Raw genomic sequence first — 15,842 nt, 5'->3', positions numbered from 1 at the left:
TGAAGCGGGAGGGGTCTGGGCCCCACCAGTCAGCATTCTGTCTTTCAGGCTGTTGCTGTTATTTAGTCGCTAAGTCGTATCCAACTCTTGCGACCCCATGGACTGTAGCCCACCAGGCTCCTCTGTCCATGGGCTTTTCCAGGCAAGAATACCGGAATGGGTTGCCATTTCCTTCTCCAGGGAATCCTCCTGACCCAGGGATCAAACCTGTGTCTCCTGCATTGGCAGGCGGATTCTTTACTACTGAGCCACCTGGGAAGCCCCTTTCAGGCTGTAGATGTTGCTTACTTAAAGGAGCCCTGGAGTGAGAAAGTCAGCTGAAGGATGTGTTTGAGAATCATGAGCTGATCTCCAAAACGGGTACAAGGCTTATTAAAATTAGGAGAGAAGCAAGAAGAAAGATGAGAGGGAGGTGGACTACTTGGGGAGGGGGCAGAGATCTCTACACAGTAGCGAAAGGAGGGGGTGCAATTCTCTATCAGAACAGCCCCCCATTCCACTCAGGATCTTAGCATTTGCCAAATGAGGTGAGACCCATTCCATATCTATTTCCCAGCAGCTGTAGGTGGAGTGGGAGGGGCCAGCTTTCTCTCCCTTCCTCCCTCACCTCCCTTCCCCAGGGGAGTGAAAACCATATGGACACAAGATCTACCCAGATAGAAAACCAAGAAACTGGGGTTCTGAGGCAGCATCTTAATTCCTTCTAGAAGAGCCTCCACTGATATAGAGGGAGCTGAGGAGGTGGGCCCAGGTAGGGATACTTTTAAAATTGGAAGTGACTTGAGTAGGTTAAATGGTGAAGGCAAGAGACAAAGCTGCCACAGGATGATGGAGTGGTTGATGGAGCCAGGTGAGCCAGCTCAGTACCTGTTTTCATGGTTACCTCTGGTGGGGGTGGGTCCACTCTGGCACTGATACATCTCTGGATCAGGGTTTCTGGAGGCCAGGGACTTTAACTGCCCCCCACATCACGTCAGTGTCAGTGACATCAATGTCAGTGACCTCTCGTCAGTTAGATGCGGTCATTATCAGAGTGGTGGTGGTGGTGGTTTAGTTGCTAAGTCATGTCCGACTCTTGCAACCCCATGGGCTGTAGCCTGCTAGGCCCTTCTCTTCATGGGATTCTCTAGGCAAGAATACTGGAGTGGGTTGGCATGTCCTTCTCCAGGAGATCTTCCTGACCCAGGAATCGAATCCGGGTCTCGTGCATTGCAGGCAGATTCTTTACCAACTGAGCTACAAGGGAAGCCTCTGGTGGAGTTAATTATTGAATTCCAGTTAGGCACGGGACACTGTTCTAAGTGCTTCATATAGTTGGCATAACATTATTTTCTTTGTTTCCTTGATGAGGAAACTGAGGCACAGAGAGGGAAAGTCACCTACCCAGGGTCACACAGGAGGGGAAGAAGCAGACGTGGGACGAGAAGACGGGCAGTCTGGGTTGGAGCTCCTACCCCCTGTGCCGCCCTGACCCTGACATAGTGCTGCTCTCGCATCTCGGACTCAGAACTCAGCCCTGACGCATTCTCACGCGCAGCGAGACGTCGTGGGATGTAGCCGCTTCACCCGCTGCGTGCGGGCGGGGTCAGCGCATGTGAGGGGGAAGAATCCCCCCCAAAACGCACAAGACCAGAGGATGGCTCATCGCTCTGGTTTCCTGCTAGCTAAAATTTTGTATCTATTTGTGACTTGGGAAAAGGGGTTAGAATAAATTTGTAATTCAAATTGGCTGTCTTCAAGTTGGTGTATTTTTTCCCCCACATTTAAAAATCCCTGTTAACATTAGAAAACCTGTCCTTCGTTTACTCTTTCGTTCGAAGAACTGTCACCAAGGGAGTTGCCTGGTGGTCCAGGGTTCAGACTGTGCGCATCCACTGCATGCGGCAGGAGCTTGATCCCTGGGTGTTGCCGCGCCTGACCAACAAACTGTCACCAAGGTGCCCACCATGTTCCTCACCGTGCTCTGTGCAGAGCTGGTGACCCAGCTGTGAAGGAGACAGCCCCAACCCTACCCGCAGGGGGCTTACAGTCCAGTGTTATCTGCCCTGTGGTTATTTGGGAAGGAGGGACTCCTGTAAGCCATCAGAAGCAAATTCAACAGTGGCTCACAAAAGCCTCATCTGGTGTCCTGAGGACTCTGCCTCTGTCATCTGGCGGGCCCTGTTGGCCCCCATGTTGTTTTCCCCGTTGGGCAGGCCCTTGCCTGGGGAGAGCCACCCCAGGAGAAAATGGACTTCCTAAAGCCCCCACCTGACCCACTGCCCATTGCTGAGCTGACCGCTGTGATGCTGTGGGGCCAGGCTGGGGTCCCCCAGCCCCCGTAGGCAGAAGGGGAGGAGAAGCATGTCCAGAGGAGGGTGGAGAGGGCACCATCTACCCGCTTACTGGACACATGTTTACTGCGCTCCTGGCCCCATTCTGTCTAGCAGCTGGGAGTCAACCTGGAACTAGACGAGGTTGCTGTTGCCACAGAGCCACCAGCTAGTGCAGGGACAGTAAAGGAAAAAAACTAGGATCTTCCCTGGTGGCTCAGTGGTAGAGTCCACCTTCCAACGCAGGGGATGTGAGTTCGATTCCTGGGGGTCGGGTGGGCACTGAGATCCCACATGTCTTGGGGCAGTTAAGCCCTCGAGCCACGACTCCTGAGCCCATGTGCCACAGCTAGAGAGCCGTGCACCGCAACGAAGGCCCAGCACAGCCAAAAACAGGAAGGAGGAAAGAACAAAAACTAATCCGGGCCTGGGTAATGAGGGCTGAGAAGAAAGTGTCCAGGAGTAATGGAGATGAAGGGAGGCGATGCGAGGAGCCCTGTTGGCAGTCTCCAGAGTGAGAAAGGGTTAGCAGGCCCTGCAACGGTGTGGGGTCTGCCTCTTCCTGGACCTGCAAGAGGCTCTGCTATGAGAACAGGGCTGGGGTCAGCAGACTAAGGGCCTGGTGCTGCCTGTCTTTGGGAATAAAGATTTATTGGAATCCAGCCACACTCATTTGTTTATGTCTTTTTATGGCTGCTTTTGCATGGCAATGACAGAGTTGAGTCATTTGTGAAAAATACCATTTTGCTTTCAAAGATGCAAATATTTACTATTTGGCCCTTTACATAAAAAGAGTTTACTGACCCCTGGAACAGAGTAAGCAAGGGAAGAAGGATGGGCAAAGGGCTCAAGAGGACAAAGGCTGGCCCCCTTGCCTCAGTTGGCACAACTCTGGAGGGGCCAACCAGCTCCCACACGCCCATTAGGTCAGCTCTTATGCCCCCCTGCCTGGTCGTGCTTCCGTCACTCCTCCAGTCCCCATCTACGGGAGCTACTTCCTAGAGACGCTGCAATAACCCTGCCGTTCTCAGATTGCAGAGTCTCCATCTCAATCTACAAGGTGAAATAAGACCTATATTTTGTATAATCCACCATATATATGTATAATAATTCACAACTCACCCTCCATGCTGGATATACATTGTGTAATTCCTGTATTTTGTGACATAGTATATAATGGAATATAAAAACATTTTATGTGATATGTCATATAACAGACATGTTGTGTGTGTTGTGTGTGTGTAAATTTATCACTGCAATGAACATTTCAGTAATTTACCCTTAATATGTGCCGTGTAGTCTGATATCTCCTGTTTCATTGTGTTGCATTTAGAAAAACTACTGATAAATATGTATCATATACCTAATATGTATCATAAACATAAAATCCATTGTATCATAAAACATATGTATGTTACTATCATGTGTTATATAAGGTGGAGTGCTGAAGAATTAACGCTTTTGAACTGTGGTGCTGGAGAAGACTCCTGAGAGTCCCCTGGACAGCAAGGAGATCAAACCAGTCAATCTTAAGGGAAATTAACCTTGAATATTCATTGAAAGGACTGACGCTTAAGCTGAAACTCCAGTATTTTGGTCATCTGATGGGAACAGCTGACTCACTGGAAAAGTCCCTGATGCTGGGAAAGATAGAGGGCAGAAAGAGAAGAGGGCGTCAGAGGATGAGATGGCTGGATGGCATCTCCGAAGCAATGGACGTGAAGCTTGAGCAAACTTTGGGAGATGGTGATGGACTGGCATGCTGCAGTCCATGGGGTCGCAAAGAGTTGGACGTGACTGGGTGATGGAATGACAACAATGTTAATGTCATACATATCTTGTTAGAACAAAATTTCGCTAAACAATAATTGCCCTTACTGGTGTGTGATGAACCGTGTTACTTTCTATTCACTGTTGTTTTTTTTAAGGAAAGCATACACATAGGTATGAATTACACTAACCTCCGTAAAGCAGGCTGCCTTGGGCCATGGTGAAGACTTTGCCTTTTACTGTGTGGTGAGCAGGAGCCAAGGGAGGGCTCTAAGTGGAGGAGGATGTGAGCTGGCTTAGTTTTAACAGGAGCCCTGTTACACACTATGAGCGCAGGGCAAAACTGGAAGCTGCCAGCCCAGTGAAGAGGCTACTGTGAATGTCCAGGGAGTGGAGACAGTGGGGGTAGGGAGAAGTGGGATTCTGGGCAGATGAATAATTCAAAGGTAGAGCAGACAGAATGTGCTCAGGGATGAGAGATGGTGAGTCACTGATGGCTTCAAGGTTTTTGCTCTGTGTACCGAGAAGGGACACGTTGTTGCCAAGGGTCTGAGGCTGCAGGAGAACCAGTGTGAGTAGATATGGATAGCCTTCCCCTTACCCTTCCCCACGGTTGTCTCAGATCTGGGTGCCCTCTGGCAGGCTTCGGTTATTTTGAATTGTAGCGGGTGGGGGCTGGTCCTGGGTTCTCTCCTCACACTGTGTAACTGACATTGTTTATCTCCAGCATGCCTCCATCAGGGGACCCTCCTGGGGTCCATCTGGGACACCCTGGAGGAAGGAGGCATCTGGAGGTGGTGGGCTTGGACTTGGGACCCTAGTCTTAGGGCTCTCCTCACCCCTGGAACAGCAGTGCTCAGGCCAGGCCCCCCAGAAGCGCCTCCACCAAGTCAGGGCTCATATGGACCTGGTTTTGGGGGTACATGAGCTCAGTGGGCTCTGTCTCTCTCAGGGGTCAGATCCCTGTACCTCGATGTTTATATTTGGAAATTGTACAGTGTCGTCCTAAAGTGCAGCCACTTCAGAGAGACCAAAGTTCCCTCCCTAAAAGGATTCTTGTTTCCAGTGGTGGTGGGGGGAACACGTTGGCAAGAACCCTTTTGGGAGTGGTCTGGCCGTGACACGTCTACTAAAGATCTCCCTTCGTGGGCACGGGCGCTGTCCCCCTCTTCCCTCTTGTGACAGTCAGGGATCTGCCCACGCCTCTGTGGCCAGCATGAGCATTTCCTCAGGAAGATGCCCAGAGCTGAAAGAAGCAAATACCCTTAAAGACATTTATGCTGAGCTGTGTGCTCAGTCACTCAGGCATGTCTGACTCTTTGCAACCCCATGGAATGTAGCCTGCCAGGCTCCCTTCTGCATGGAATTGTCCAGGCAAGAATACTGGAGTGGGTTGTCATGCCCTCCTCCAGGGGATTTTCCCAACCCAGGGATCGAACCCAGGTCTCCCGCGTTGCTGGTGGATTCTTTACCAACAGAGCCACCAGGGAAGCCAAAGACATTTATAGTTAATATAAAAATGCCTCGTAGGGACTTCCCTGGTTGCCCAGTAGTTAGCACTCTGCGCTTCCACTGCAGGGAACGTGGGTTCGATCCCTGTTAGGGAAACTTAAGATCCTGCCTGCTGCATGGCATGGCCGAGAAAAGAATGCCCCCTAAAGTCTCAGTGAAGTGTCGGAGGAACTGTCGACACTTGCAGGGATCAAACTAAAAAAATTTCCAACCCACACAAGTGCACGGGGGAATTTCATTATTCTTTTAATTTGTACTGTCTTGTTTTAACCCATAAGATGAACATCTTTTCCGCTGCTTATTGGACATTTATACTGCTTTTGAAAGATGCCTGTTTTCATTGTCTGTGAATTAATGTTCATTTCTGGTGTGTTTTGTCCTGCTGAACTTTTTTCATTTTAAAGTAACCAAATCTATGAGTCTTTTTCCTTTCAGGCACTAGTTTTGTTTGTTTGTTTCTGTGTTTATTTGAGAAGGGCTTCCCTACCCTAAGAATTTATATCTTCAACGTCTCCGTTCTTCTCATATTTGTGTTAATGTTGCCTTTGCGCTTTTCGTTCACTGAACTTGTGTTGCGTTGCGTTTTGGTTTCTGATGAGTGTAAGGTTGGGTGCGGTCTGTGAGCCTCAGCTTCCAGATGTATGAGGGCTGGCGTCTCGGAGTGCGTGGAATAGCACACCTTTCCCTCCTCATCTGATCCTGGACAGCAGCGTCCGCTACCCAGACACAAGTACCTCCTTCTTGGTCCTGTTCTGTCGACCGTTTGTCCGTCCTGCACCAACACCAGGTCTTCTGAATGCCAAGAGCTTGAAAATATTTTTTGGTCTCTTCAAGGCAAACTGATAGCCTCGTCCTTGTTTGCAGACTTATCTGAGTACCTCTGTCCCTTGATATACATTTTACAGAATTAATAGACTTTATTTTTTGAGAGACTTTAGGCTTACAGAAGGGCTTCCCAAGGTGGCTCAGTGGTAAAGAATCCGCTTGCCAATTCAGGAAACAAGGGTTCGATCCTTGGGTTGGGAAGATCCCCTGGAGGAAGGCATGGCAACCCACTCTAGTATTCTTGCCTGGAGAATCCCATGGACAGAGGAGCCTGATGGGCTATAGCTCATGGAGGTCAGAGAAGAGTCAGACATGACCTGGTGACTAAACAACAAGAAGGCTTATAGGAAAATTGAGCAGAAAGTACAGAAAGGGCTTCGCTGGTGGCGCAGTGGTTAAGAATCTGGGTTGTAACTCAGGATGCGGGGGTCAAGGATCTGACTTGCCTGGTGGTGATAAGCCCCACACCACAACTAGAGAGAAGCCTGCCCGCCATAGTGAAGAGCCCACATGATGCAACTGAGACCCTTCACAGCCAAATGCATAAATACAAGGTATTTTTAAAAATATGGAGAATTCCCACGTATCCTCTCCCCCATACACACGTATAATTGCCCCATTAACATCTTGTTTTAGTATATTTGTTACAATTGAGAGATCAATATTGATATATTACCAAAGTCCATGGTTTACATTAGGGTTCACTCTTGGTATTGTATATTCTATGAGTTTGGACAAGTTTATAATGACATCCACTGTTATAAAATGCAGAATGGTTTCACTGCCCTAAAATTCCCCCCTGTGCTCCACTTATCCATTGGTCCCTCTCCTACCCTGACCCCCTGCAGCACTGATCTTTTTACTGTCTCCACAGTCTTGTGTGATATGAGACCTCTGTCACCCACCAACACTCCTGCATTTGCTGAGTCAGTGAATCCATGAGTTTCACAACGTACCTGGGCTAACCCCAGCCAACCTGTAGCCTCCAGGCCCTCCCACCCTACAGTGGACAAGTGGTGGCCCCCAAAGAGCCTCGGACCCAGTCCCTGCATTCCACGAATGTGATCTCATCCCATAAAAATGTTTGCAGACATGATCAAATTAAAGGTACTGTGAGAAAGAGATTTTACAGTGTGCTCATAAGAGACAGTCAGAGGGAGGTTGCACACCCAGAGAAGAAGGTGATGTGAAGATGGAGGCAGAGACTGAGGGATACAGGCACCAGCCAAGGAATGAAGCGGTCAGCAGAAGCCGGAAGAGGCAGGGAGTAGATTCTCCCCTTTGGCTAGCCGCACAGCAGTGTTCTGGGCTTTCCAGGTGACTCTGGTAAAGAACCTGCTTGCCAGTGCGGGTTTGATCCCTGGGTTGAGAAGATCCCCTGGAGAAGAAAGTGGCAACCCACCTCACTATTCTTGCCTGGGAAATCCCATGGATGGAGGAGCCTGGCAGGCTACAGTCCATGGGGTCTCAAAAGAGTCGGACATGACCTAGCGACTAAATGACTGAACAACATTAAATCTGAAAGACATCTGAAAACGCTCCTTCACCTAGCTGAATCTTCTCATGTACATGTCACAAAATATTTATCATATAAGCTCTTTCTCCTTAAATTCAGCATCTCTCTAACACAGAATAAAAATTCGACTGCGGGGAATTCCCTGGCTGTCCAGTGGTTAGGACTCTACATTTCCACTGCAGGGTGCATGGGTTCAATCTCCGGTCAGGGAACTAAGATTTCGGAAGCTGTCTGGCAGGGCCAATAAATAAATAAATAAATAAATAAAAAGGTTCTTATTGAACCAATTAAAAAATGATTACTATAATTTTCATTAGGGTTGACAAGGCACATAAAAGCCCTTCCGTATTTATCAAGGGTCATACCAAAGAAGGTTTCTGATTGGGTCTTCCATGAACAATTGTCATGGTCTTTGAGCTGAAAATATTTAAGTTGATATATTTAACATGAACTTTAAAAGAAGACAGTCGGGATTTTACTGTTTATTAACACTGGGCTATTTTATAGTTAACATCTGGAGAGCTGATCTCAGAGCATGGTGTGGCGGTAGTGGTGTGAACATTGTGCTGTGAGGCAAGAGAGACACATTCTGACCCTAGCCCTTTCCCTGTGTGGCCCAGAGAAGGTTATTCTCAGAACCCCAGTTTCCTCATTTATTTTAATGGAGATGCAGACTTGAAGAACAGGTGATAGATGACCAGGACGTTGAACAAGCGGGCCTCAGGGCATGATGAACACAAACAAAAAGAGGACGGATTCTCCCCTCAGGCTCTGAGAGTGAGTGGAGCCCACTCACAGCTTGGTTTTGGGGCCGGTGATGCCGACTCTGCACTTCTGTCCCTCAGAACTGTGAGAGAGTAAGTCTCTGGGTGGTGGTTGCCTTGCTTCGTTTTCTTCTGTTGTTCTAAGCCATCCTGTTCATACTAATGTGTTACGGGAGCCGCAGGAAGTTAATCCACTCCCACAGTCTGTCTGATGGCTCATCCCAAGTAACCCTGGCCTCTCAGTTAAAGACAGGACAAGCCTACTTCATTTTGCTGGGGGTGTGGAGGGCCTGGATTTTCCAGAGACTTCTCGTGGCTTTCCTCTGTGTTGCTGGAGAGAAGGTAATTCCTCAACTGGACACGGGTATTTTCATAGCATGTTTAGTAGTCTATGGTGAAAGAGTAGTCATGTCACATTTTATTGAGCAGTTAATTTTTTCCAGATTTTCAAAACTCTGTTTCTAACCTTGGGCCATTTTTTTCCCATTACATGTTTCCCTTTTCTTTCTTTTTTTTTTCTGGCTACGCTAAGTTTTCACTGTGAAATGTGAGCTTTCTCTAGTCGTACCCCAAGGGCTTAGTGACTCCACAGCCTGTGGAATCTTCCGCAACCAGGGATCGATCCCGTGTCCCCTGCATTGCAAGGCAGATTCTCAACCACTAGACCACCAGGGAAGTTCCTCTGATTGTGTTTTTTTTTTCTTTTTAAAGTTAATGTTTTTTAATTGGAGGATAATTGCTTTACAATGTTGTGTTAGTTTCTGCTATACAGCATGATGAATCAGCTGTAAGTATACATATATCCGCTCCCTCTTGAGCCTCCCTCCCATCCCACCCACCATCCCATCCCTCTAGGTCATCACAGGGTACCAGGCTGAGCTCCTTGTGTTATTATTGTGGTTTTAATTTGTCTTTCTCTGACGGTATATGATGTTGAGCATGTTTATATGTGTTTATTGGCCATGCTCATCATCTTCTTTGGCAAAGATAATAATTGCATCTGTTAATACCATTATTCAATAATAATTAGATCTGTTCAAGTCATCAGCCAGTCATATTAGTTTCCTGTGGTGGTTGTAACAAATTACCGCAAACTTGGTGGCTTGAAAGAATACACGTTTAGACCTAACAAAACAGAAAGAGACTCAGACTTAAAAAACACACTTATGGTTGTTCAGGGACAGTTAGGGACTTTGGGGTGGTCATCTACACACAGCTATATTCAAAATGGATAACCAACAAGGACCTGTTGTATGGCACACGGAATTCTGCTCAAAGTTGTGTGCCAGCCTGGATGGGCAAGGGGCTTGGGGGAGAATGGATACATGTATGTGTATGGCTGACTCCGTTTTCTGTCCACCTGAAACTACCACAACATTGTTCATCGGCTATACCCTAATACAAAAAGTTCAAAACAGAAGTACACATTTATTCTCTTAACAATTCCCGAGGCCAGAAAACAGATCAATATCACTGGGCTGGAATGTTGGCAGGACTATGCTCCCTCCAAAGGCTTGAGGGGAGAGCAGGTTCCCATTCCTCGCCTCTTCCAGCTTCTGGTGGCTCTAGGCTTTCCTTGCCTCATAGCAGCATCAATCCACTGTCTCCCTCCTTCTTCACATAGCCCCCTCCCCTGTATGTCTGTGTTTTCTTTTCCTCTTCCCTCTCATATAAGGACACTTGTCACTGGATTTAGGGCTCACCTGGGTAAGCTAAGATGACACCACCTCAAAATTCTTAACCTTAATCACATCTGCAAAGATCCTTTTGCCAAATAAGGCAACAGTCACATGTTCTAGGGACTTGGGTGTGTTCATCCCTTCCTCCTACTCCAGTGACCAAATCTCCCCCTGCCTCCCTCACACAGGGACCCTTTGGGTTGCATTTAGGGCCCACTTGGATAATCTTGGTTCATTCCCCATCTCAAATCCTTAACTCCATCACATCTGCAAAGTCCTTTTTGCCACATAAAATAAGATTCACGAGATCCGGGGATCGGGACCCACTATTTAATATACCACATCCCCCCTTTTTAGGCTGTTCTGTTATGATCTCTAAGTGCTCTACACAGAATTTGCATACTGCCCCTTCATTTGAGATGGGGACATTAAACAAAATAATTCATGTGTGTGTTTACGGCTGTGCTGGGCCTTCGTTGCCACCAGGACCTTTTCTCTAGTTGCGTGGAGCCGGGCTCCCTAACTGCAACGTGTGGCTTCTCACTGCGGTGGCTTCTCTTGTTGCGGAGCTCAGGCTTTAGGTGTGTGGGCTTCGGGGTTCTAGAGCACAGGCGCAGTGGTTGTGCACAGGGTTAGTTACTCCCAGATGTGTGGGATCTTCTGAACCAGGGATCGAACCCATGTCTCCTGCACTGGCAGGCGGATTCTTTACCACTGAGCCACCAGGGAAGCCCAAGATGGGGGTACTTTTTGGCAAACCTCTTGTTAGAGCCTTGGAGTGAGAAGGCTGACATGAGGCTGTGGTCTGTGCTTCCCAGATGATCACTAGGGGGCTCAGCATATTTATTTTCAGCTGTTTATCGGACCTTTCAATTCTGTGAGAAATGCCTGCATTGGAAAATTGCCTGGCGGTCCAGTACTTAGAACCCCGTACTCTCACTGCCGAGGGCCTCAGTTCAATCCCTGGTCAAGATCCCATAAGCCACATGGGCACAGCTCCCCGCTCCCCACCCCCAAAAGAATGTTTGCTTTGCTCATCCTTGGTGCTTGTTTGTGAGGTCTTCTGTCCTTTTACAAAAGTTTTTCAACTTTAATAAACAGGTTTTCCCATCTTTTCCTTTATGGCTCTTACTTTTCCTTCCTTGTCTGGGAAGAGCGTCTTTGCCCCAGGTTAGAAAGCATCCCCACCCCAAGGGTGTAGAATGGTAATAACCTTCATTTTACAGAGAAGGAGACTAAGACACAGAAGAGCATAATCTCTTCCAGTTCACATTTCTTAGGTTCCAGGCACCGCGAGAAGGATTTTACAAGAGTCATGTTGAATCCCTGAATCTCCGTGTCATGGGTCCTCCAAACCACCCTCAGACCTGATGATTTATCTGCTAAGGACTCCGAACAGCCGACCCAGCCTTACAGTGAAAGGATACAGATTCTTATCAACAAAGGGAAAACATAAATGGGGTGAAGTCCAGGTGCAAAGAGAACAGCTTGTGCAAAGGCCCAAAGATGAGAGTGAGAAGGGATGACTCCATGGCTTAGTCATGGAGCTTAGCGGGCAGGGCGAGAGGCGGGAAACCAGATCACACAAGGCTTGGGGCCACGGAAAGGAGGGTATGGCTTTTCGTGACTTGCGAGCTGAGGGCACTGGGTAGTCTGGAGTTGAAGGTGTCAGTACAGAAAGGAATTTCACTCCAATCACGTTATTTCCCAATCATATTTAGGAGACAACAGAGTTCATTATAGAAACAGCAGTGAAAACTGAAAAACAATGAAATGAAAAAAATTATCTGTAAAATCCCACTACCCAGAGATGATCATTGTTAACTTCTAGCTGTATTTCATGATCCTAAATGCACACACGTGCATGTGTGTGTACAGAAAAAAGTTATGCATTGTGTATATATTGGTGCGTGCTAAGTCTCTTCAGTCGTGTCCGACTCTGTGTGACCCTATGGACTGTAGCCCACCAGGCTCCTCTGTCCCTGGATTCTCCAGGCAAGAATCCTGGAGTGGGTTGCCATGCCTTCCTCCAGGGGATCTTCCCCACCCAGGGATCGAACCCCTGTCTCTCAGGTCTGCTGCATTGGCAGGCAGGTTCTTTACCACTCGCGCCACCTGGGAAGCCCCATGTATATTGGTAGATATGCACATATGTATTAATATAAAGTGGGAATCATTCTATAAAATGCTCTGTATCTGTATGTTAAGTGACCAAGGAGTCTTGGAGGAGAAGGCGTCAGGTCCCCTTGGCCAGGTGAGGGTGGATGGATCTGTGAGCCTCTGTTAGGCACTAGCAGCAGTGTGGGAGGGAAGGATGATCTAGTAAAGAGCACAGCTTGCGCAAGTATCTGGTGGCTGCAGGGAGTGGTGGGAGTGGCTGGAGCAGGGTGGGGGCAAGATGAGCTTGGGCTGGCAGATTTGTGCAGGACCTCAGGGGCCCCGGAGAGCTCCTGGGAACTGCGAGTGTTTCCTGCACGTTTGTTCGTTGGTTTTGTTTATTCAAGCCCGTGCAGGACCGAAGTGTGGGCTGGTATGGTGAGGGATCCGGCAGGGGGCTGAGATCCCCGGGGACCGGACACTGTCCGGAGATGTCAGACGGGCACCAGGAAGACTTCCCCGGCGCTCCAGTGGTTAAGAACCCACTTGCCAGTGCAGGGGACACGGGTTTGATGCCTAGTCCGGGCACTAAGATCTCACATGCTTCGGAGCAACTATGTACTTGCACCACAACTACTGAGCCCACGTGCCTAGAGCCCACGTCCTGAAACAAGAGAAGCCACCGCAGTGAGAGGCTTGCGCACGGCAGCTGGAGAAAGACTGCTGCAGCAGTGAAGACCCAGCCCTAAGAAAGAAACCAGTGCACGCATGCTAAGTCTCTTCAATCATGTCCGACTCTGCAGTCCCATGGGCTGTAGCCCTCCAGGCTGCCCATGGGATTCTCCAGGCAAGAATACTGGACTAGGTTGCCATTTCCTTCTCCAAAATAAATAAAGAAATATTTGTAAATGTCTTTAAAAAAAAAAGATGGGGGGGAGCAACAGAAGCAGGACCCAGATGGGCAGACTTAAGAGCTTGCAGCCCAGCCACAGAGGGGACTGGGGAGACAGGCCCCACCTCCACCTTCTCCTGTCCCTGCCTTTTTAAAATTTTTTATTTTAAAGCTTTTTTGATGTGGACCATTTTTAAGTTTTGTTACAATATTGCTTCTATTTTATGTTTTGATTTTTCGGCCCAAGGCACGTGAGTCCATCTTAGTTCCCTGGCCAGGGATTCAACCCACCCGCCCCCCCGCACTGGAAGGCAAAGTCAGCCACTGGCCCACCAGGGAGGTCCCTATCCCCTCCTCTCTTGAGGGCTCTGCCCAAAGTCAGTGTCCACCAGAAGCAGAGGAGAGGCACTGAGCTTGCAGGAGCAGAGAAGGGAAGCCAAAAGTGGGGAGAGGGTGTCTGGGGGCGAAGGGAAGTATGGTGGCCCCATCATTCCCCAACTTTCCAGGTGAGCAGAGACCAAGACCACTGATACCAACAGCTCATCTGAGCTGTCCACACTCAGGGGCGGACCCTCACCCATCACGTTTTTGCTGTATATTTAAGCCCAGCCTCTGTGCCATCAGTTACCTGGTGTGATCTTGCACAGTGAGACTTAAGGTCCTGGGTGTGGTGAGTCACACTCAAAGCATGGAGTTGGTTCCAAGGTTCTTGCCTTCCTCCCCAAGTGTGACTCAGAAGGCAGGTGGACAGGCTGCCCTGCAACACAGAATACTACCCGTGACTGCGGGTTAGTGCCCAATTCCCGGGGGACCTCCTCTCACAGGGCCGGTGGGGCTCATGTCCCTGGGAGAAGTTCACTTGGATCCATAGCGGTTCCAATCCCAAGAAGGGAGATCGCTCTTGTTGTGCCTGTTCTGTAACACCTGTTCATGAAATGTAATCAGCCAGAAGGAGGAGAAGAACGTCCTGCATTTCTAGCCAGTTAGCACAGCAATTTGCTTTTCATTAAAGCCAGATCAGAATGTGTGCCCATCAGTATCAGGCTTGTTCTGTCAAGGACATGTTTGCTTGAGAATGCACACAGATCTAATCATCAGTCTTTGTTTTACTGTGTAAACACCCAGGTCACCACCAGCCCAGTTCAGAGACAGGGCCGCCTGTGACCTTGGAAGTGTCTGTGGGACCCTTGAGGCAGCAGGCCCCACTGCAGTGTAGTGGCCCTTGGGTGATTTCCACCTGGTGGCGACCTCCAAAAACCAGGAGCCCGCACCCCTGCCTATGTTTGGAGTTGGCCATGCTTGTGAGACACCCAGGGGACTTCCCATCACACATGCACACACACACACACACACACACACACACACACACACACAAGGGGATCTGGGACCTGGGACGGAGAGGGGCTCAGAGGAGGGCAGAACACGAGGGACTGCCCCTGATGTCACTTCCAACGACTTTGAAAGGCGCCGCCCCCGACTCTGTTTGGAAGAGAAGTTCATGCCCTTACCCTGATGACAAATAGACTGGGCCCAGAGAGGGCAGAACACTTGTCTGAGGTCACACAGCAGGGAGCTGGAACACAACTAACTTCTTGGCACAGACCCCTTGTCTGGTAGCAGACAACCCCTTGGAGGAGGGCAGAGCTCCCAGGAAGGAAGGAGAGAGAAAAGGGTCTCTGACTCCCAGAGCAGACAGAGAGGCTACCAGCGGGGTCAGGACCTACCTAGAGCTTTCTGGGTGTACATCCTGCAGTCTTCCGCCTCTGACTTTTCCTGGTCCATGGGGATGACCAGGAACTTCCCCCAGGTTTGGCAGCACCTCTGCGTGGGGTGGTGGAAAGGGTAGAAGCCTCTGCAGCAGCTCCACTTCTGGTCCTTGGGGTCCAGCGCCAGGCTGCCGCAGAGCCGCCAGCGCTCCTTTCTCAGGACCAGCACCTCGCCTGCGGGCCAGACTCGGCTCAGTGGGAGGGCCTGGGCGCAGGGGCCCTGCCCTCACATCCATTCATTTCTGGAGGTGGGGGATGGTTTTTGTCTTTTGTGTGGTTTTTTGGCTTGCTCTCGAGATGTTGCCAGTGAAAGCACGGAGTCCTAACTACTGGACCACCAAGGAGTTCCCTCTTCCTGTGTTGCATTTTTTTCTTGAATACCTTTATTAAGATAGAATCCAGCGGACTTCACTGGTGGTCCAGTTGCTAGGACTCCGAGGTCCCGGTGTAGGGGACCCAGGTTTGATCTCTGGTCAGGGGACTATTGGGGCTTCTCCGGTGGCTCAGCAGTAAAAGAACCTGCCTGCAATGCAGGAGACGTGGAGATGCAGGTTTGATCCCTGGATCTGGAGGATCCCCTGGAGAAGGAAATGGCAACCCTCTGCAACAACCTGGCCCGGAAAATCCCATGGACAGAGGAGCCTGGCAGACTACAGTCCATGGGGTCACAAAGAGTCAGACACAACTGAGCGACTAAACAACAACAGGG

Source organism: Capricornis sumatraensis, chromosome 20, assembly GCF_032405125.1.
Source record: "Capricornis sumatraensis isolate serow.1 chromosome 20, serow.2, whole genome shotgun sequence".
Lineage (NCBI taxonomy): Eukaryota > Metazoa > Chordata > Mammalia > Artiodactyla > Bovidae > Capricornis > Capricornis sumatraensis.
Note: the sequence above shows the minus strand (reverse complement) of the source record.